The sequence below is a fragment of the Onychostruthus taczanowskii genome, unplaced genomic scaffold (assembly GCF_017590055.1).
Source record: "Onychostruthus taczanowskii isolate IOZ18803 unplaced genomic scaffold, ASM1759005v1 scaffold3, whole genome shotgun sequence".
NCBI classification, from domain to species: Eukaryota; Metazoa; Chordata; class Aves; order Passeriformes; family Passeridae; genus Onychostruthus; species Onychostruthus taczanowskii.
Window position 1 is genome coordinate 21,352,003 of NW_024500349.1, and position 5,395 is coordinate 21,357,397.

The window sequence follows — 5,395 nt, forward strand, 5'->3', positions numbered from 1 at the left end:
GAAAAAAAAAAATCTTGAGTTGTTGTCAGTCTTGGACTTGGGGGAGTTATTTATCAGTTTGTTTTTCAGTTCCTGGAAAGTGTTTGATGCTACTGGAAATTGTAAAGCTAAGGCCTACAGCTCCTATCAATGCCATTCCCCCAAAGAATGATGCTATGAAAGATTCTTGAGACAGAATGGTTACTGCTTTCTTTTCTTTATTTCTAGAATTGTAATTTATTATTCAGTACACACAAACCCCTTAGTTTAGATTTTCCATGCTTTCTTACATGTTTACTGTTTAAATACATTTTGAGACTTTGTAAAGCAATTTTTCTTATTATGACTTTGTTTTGTACATTCTCAACTCAAGATTTTAGATCTTTTGTGGCTTTTTTTTTTTAACTTCTATTGCTGCGTTCTGATGGCAAACTTTACCTCTAAAAATACTTTGTTCTGGTTGAGTTTCTTTTGTTCAGTGCTTCTTTCCTCTGAAAATACCTGGAAACCATCCCTCTATGGACCAGTTGAATCACACACTGAGAGCACTCTGAGTCACTGGAGGGATTTGGTCTACACCTCCTTTATGCTGTGAGTGGATCATCAGCCCTGCAGCAAAGAGTGTTCATACTCTGATTTAAAAATTGACTCCAGGGTGATACAGACCCTCAGCCCAGGACTCTGTGTAGGATGGGTACACCAGGAAAGGTCTGGACACTTGTGTGTATCCCTTTCCCCCATGGGAGAAGGCAGATGAGGTGCTGGACCCCCACCAGCCTCATGAGGAGGAGCAGCTGATGAGCAACCCTTCCTCACTGCTGTGCCTCAACTCACCTCACCCTGAGCTTGGGGTGTGAGGGTGGCAAGGAGTTCACTCCAGGTGTGGGGGAATGTGAGGAGCCCATGGAGGGACCAGATTGTTTCTCACAGAATCACAGCATACCCTGAGCTGGAGGGGATCCTCAAGGACCATCCAGTCCAGCTCTGGACCCTGCACAAGAAATCCCCCAAAATCCCACCATGTGGCTGTGAGCATTGTCCAAACACTTCTTGAGCTCAGGCTGGTGCTGTGCTCACTTCCCTGGACACCTGTTCCAGTGCCCAACCACCCTCTGGGGAAAGCACATTTTCCTGACATCCAACATAAATCTCCCCGACACAATTTCAGGCCATTCCCTCAGTTTCTCTCACTGGTCACACAGAGGGGAGGTCAGTGTCTGCCCCTGCTCCTCATGAGGAAGTTGTAAATGCAGCGAGGTCTCCCTTCAGTCTCCTCTTCTCCAGGCTGAACAGACCAAGTGTCCTCAGCTGCTCCTCACACGGCTTCTCCTCAAGGCCCTGCACCTTCTTTGTTGCTCTCCCTTGTCCTTCTTGTGTTGTGGTGACCAAAACTGGCCACAGGACTGGCAGTGAGGCTGTGGAGCTGTGTCCTACAGCCTGGCTCAGACTTAGACTGCCAGCCTCAGGTCTGACTGGAGCTCTTCTGATTGATCTACAGGCACACACCTCATGGCTCAGTCCATCAGTTTGTCTGAGAATCAGACAGTAATTTAATTTAAAAAAAATAAGTTGCTGCAGTTGATGTTTGCCTTTTTTCCTCTGAGGAAAAAGAGCCTACAGTATGAATTAGGAGCAGGACACTGTAGAGGAAGGGACAGTTCAGAGTCTACCACTCCATATCCCTAAGCCCATAGTTAGGTTTTAAATAGCAGCTGTCATCTTGCATTATGAACACCTTGTTCGAGGTATTCCAGACCACGTCAGAGTTCTGCTTCCTCCCAAGAAAAGAGGCACGCTACCAGAATGCACTGATTTACACCTAGAACCCCATGAATTTGAAAGATATGCCAAAAGAAGAATAGGGATATAATTTTCAGCTGAGCTGGAAGAGTAGATCATAATAAACTGAGTAGGTCTATTTTCAGGCAATCACAAAAAAGAAATTCCCCATTCCTTTAGCAGGACCAGTTGCAAAAATAAGGGAGACTTAGTTATCTGGAGATCATATTCAAAAACCTGTTCCACACTCCTTTCTTCTCCCTGTTTGTTTCTATCTCAGCTTCCATCACACGTTTGTTTCTCTTGAAGGACAGCTGTGGAGCAATTTTAGTAAGCTGCAAACAGGTTATTTGGGCAATGAAAATTACTCCACATAAACTCAAATAAATCCAAATATCCTGCACTGCCACTGCTTAAAAATGCCAATCTTATTGTTTGTGTTTCTGGTTTTACAGGACTTCTAAATGTCTCAAAGAGCCATTTATGAGGCTAAGATCATTTAAGATGTGTTTCTTCCATGGTATTTCCATCAGCTAGGAACTGAAATATGATGAGGAGACAGATGCTGTATTATTTCAGCACCATACATGGCTCCTTGAGACACTGAAAGAGCTGGAGAGAAAAAACAAATGCAAAGATTTGAAACAAACACAAGCTGAAGGATCAGTTCACATTCCCTGCACTTCAAACTTTGCAATAATAAACCAGCAGAGCACATACAAACTTTCAGATCCCAAATGAGTTGTCACAGATTTTCTGTGATTTTGGGGTACAAGACATGACATTGTTCACCGTTCTTTGCCCTGGTGGGTCTCTGCATTCTCACACAGCAGATATTTTCAAAAGTAAGCAGGATGGAGAGTTATCTGGACCGGGAGGCAGAGGACAGTTGGTATTGTCAGAACTGTGCCTCCTTGAGGGGTCAAATGACAAATTCAGCTACAGATCTGGTTCTTTTGCAGCACTGGACAGGAAACAAGCTTCATTTGGAGTGCCCACAAAAAGTACTGTCCTTCCCAGCTCTGTCAGTGTGGCCTCCCTGAGGGCACTCAGCCTTCAGTCTGAAAGATTTGTGCTCACCACAGAATCACAGAACCATTAAAGTTGGGAAAGCTCTCTAAGACCATCGAGCCCAACCATTAACACAGCACTACCAACATGCCACTAAACCCTGTCCCCAGGTGCCACATCTGTGGTTGTGTTCGAGGGTCCCAGGACGAGGGAAGAGATGAGAATCTTGACTCCATGTTTCAGAAGGCTGATTTATTATATTATGATAGTATATTATATTAAAATGCTATACTAAAACTATAATAAAAAGAATAGAGACAAAGGATCCATCAGAAAGCTGGACGGGAATAGAAAGGAATGAATAACAAAAGCTCATGACTCTCAGAGAGTCCGACACAGCTGGATCTTTGATTGGTTATTAAGTAGAAACAACTCAAATGAACCAGTCAAAGATGGACCTGTTGATAAACAATGTCCAGACCACATTCCACAGCCATCAGATTGTTAATTGTTTACATTTCTTTTCTGAGACTTCTCAGCTAGAATGGGAGAAAAATCTTAGCAAATGATTTTCATAAAAATATCATGGTGACACCACATCTACGCATCTTTTAAATCCCTCCAGGCATGGTGACTCCACCACTGCCCTGGACAGCCTGTTCTGATGCCTGACAAACCTTTCTGTGAGGAAATATCTTCCAACACCCAATCTAAACCTCCCCTGGCACAACTTGAGGCCATTTCCATTGGTCCTATCACTTTCTGCTTGGGAGAAGAGACAACCCCCACTGGGCTGCACCCTCCTGTCAGGGAGCTGTAGAGAGTGAGAAGGTGCCCCTTGAGCCCCCTTTTCCACAGGCTGAGCCTCCCCAGCTCCCTCAGCTGCTCCTCACAAGCCCTGTGCTCCTGACCCTTCCCCAGCCTCTCCCCTTATCAATAACACAGGCATTTTCAGGCTGGCCTAACTGCTATAAAAAGGTTTCCATTCACACAAGGAAAAAAAGGCAACAGCTGATAAGCCATAATCCAGCTCTAACTTTCAGCACTGCAGTAATCAGCAGTGTGCTGGAAGAGCCTTCCAGGAACAGCCTGTAACTGCTTTCCACAGAAGCCTTAGGATCATTTCCTTGCCCACAGTGCCATTCAATTGCTTCTAATCACCTCTCCATCTTCCAGACCATTGGCAAGTACACCTCTGAAGAGCAGGAGTGCTTGCAATGTGTCAGACAAGGAGCATTGAAAATAAATCCCCCTGTGAAAGAGAGCAGTATCCCCCACAAATGGTTACCCCACTTTGGAATGACACTCCAGGTGTTCAGACATTCATTCCCAGTTCAGAGGAGAGAGATCCTGCTTGTTTGCTAAACAGCTCTGCTGCCTTCTTTGCTCATGATTAAAGGAAAGCATTTTTTTTTTTCTTATATAACACAAACATCTTAAGTTACTCTTCTCTGCCAGGGCACAGACCCTTGTGCTGGGTGAGAGCTCATCACCAGCAAAGGAAGTTCTGCAGCCACACTGGTGAAATTCACCTTGCAAGCAGATCAATTTTGTAAAACTACATGGGCCTGTTTCAGGGTAGATGTTTTAGATTCTTTAGAATCTTTATATTCCTTTAATTCTCCATTGAGAATACTGGGAGTTTAGACACCCATTACTTCTGTAGTCACTTACATCTATGGTCTGCTCTCTGCAAAGGACTGGAAGACAGAGGGGTGCTGGGATCATTTCAGACTGAAGGAAAGACAGGGATTTTGTTTACATGTTTCCTTCTAGAAGGAAGAAAGAAACCTCAGGTTGTTAAACTCATCTTCTTGAAAGTGTTGTCACAAAAACAAAGATGACTTGGCCTTAATGGTATGTTCAGACAAATGGAAGTTAAAAGTTAAAAAGTTAAAAATTGGTTCCCCAGGTGTCTGTTGCAAGCAAAAGACAAGATTTTGTTCCCTGCCTTCTTCTTGTTCATGTCTACTCATCTCTTGAGATACAGAAACATCTCTCCTGTTTCATAGAAACATAGAGCCAGAGAATGTTTTGGGTTGGAAGGGACCTTAAAGATCATCTAATTTCAGAGCCCTGCCATGGGTGGGGACACTTTCCACTGGATCAGGTTGCTCAGGGTCCATCCAATCTGGCCTTGAGCATTTCCAGGGAAGGGGCACCCACAGCTTCTCTGGATGCCAACTTGTTGACTCTGGTCACAGCTAAAATCTGGCCATCAGCCACTCCACATGAGAGCAGAAAGTGAACTTGCCTTTTCTTTGAGTTGAAAATGCTGCAAACCAGGGTAGGAACATATGGGGGAAAAACAGAGGGATCAGAGAGCCCCAGCAAAACTGTGACAAATAAGCTCCTACAAAGAGGCAGAGTTGCCCTGATGTGAGGGAGTGTCAGTACTTAGAGCATTGATCTGTCAGAGTTAGGCTGGGCCCAGCTGTGCTCCTTCTGGGGCTTTGGAAAGACCTGCATTTCAGATTAACCCACCAGCTGAGCCTCTGCTTTGCACCACAGTGAGGGGTGCACAGAGACATCCTCACTGCCTCTCGGTCACTTGACCATGCAGAACACCTGGAGCTATTTCTGCAGCTGGGCTGTTAGCCAAGATTCTTTTCCCCTCTCTCTCTCC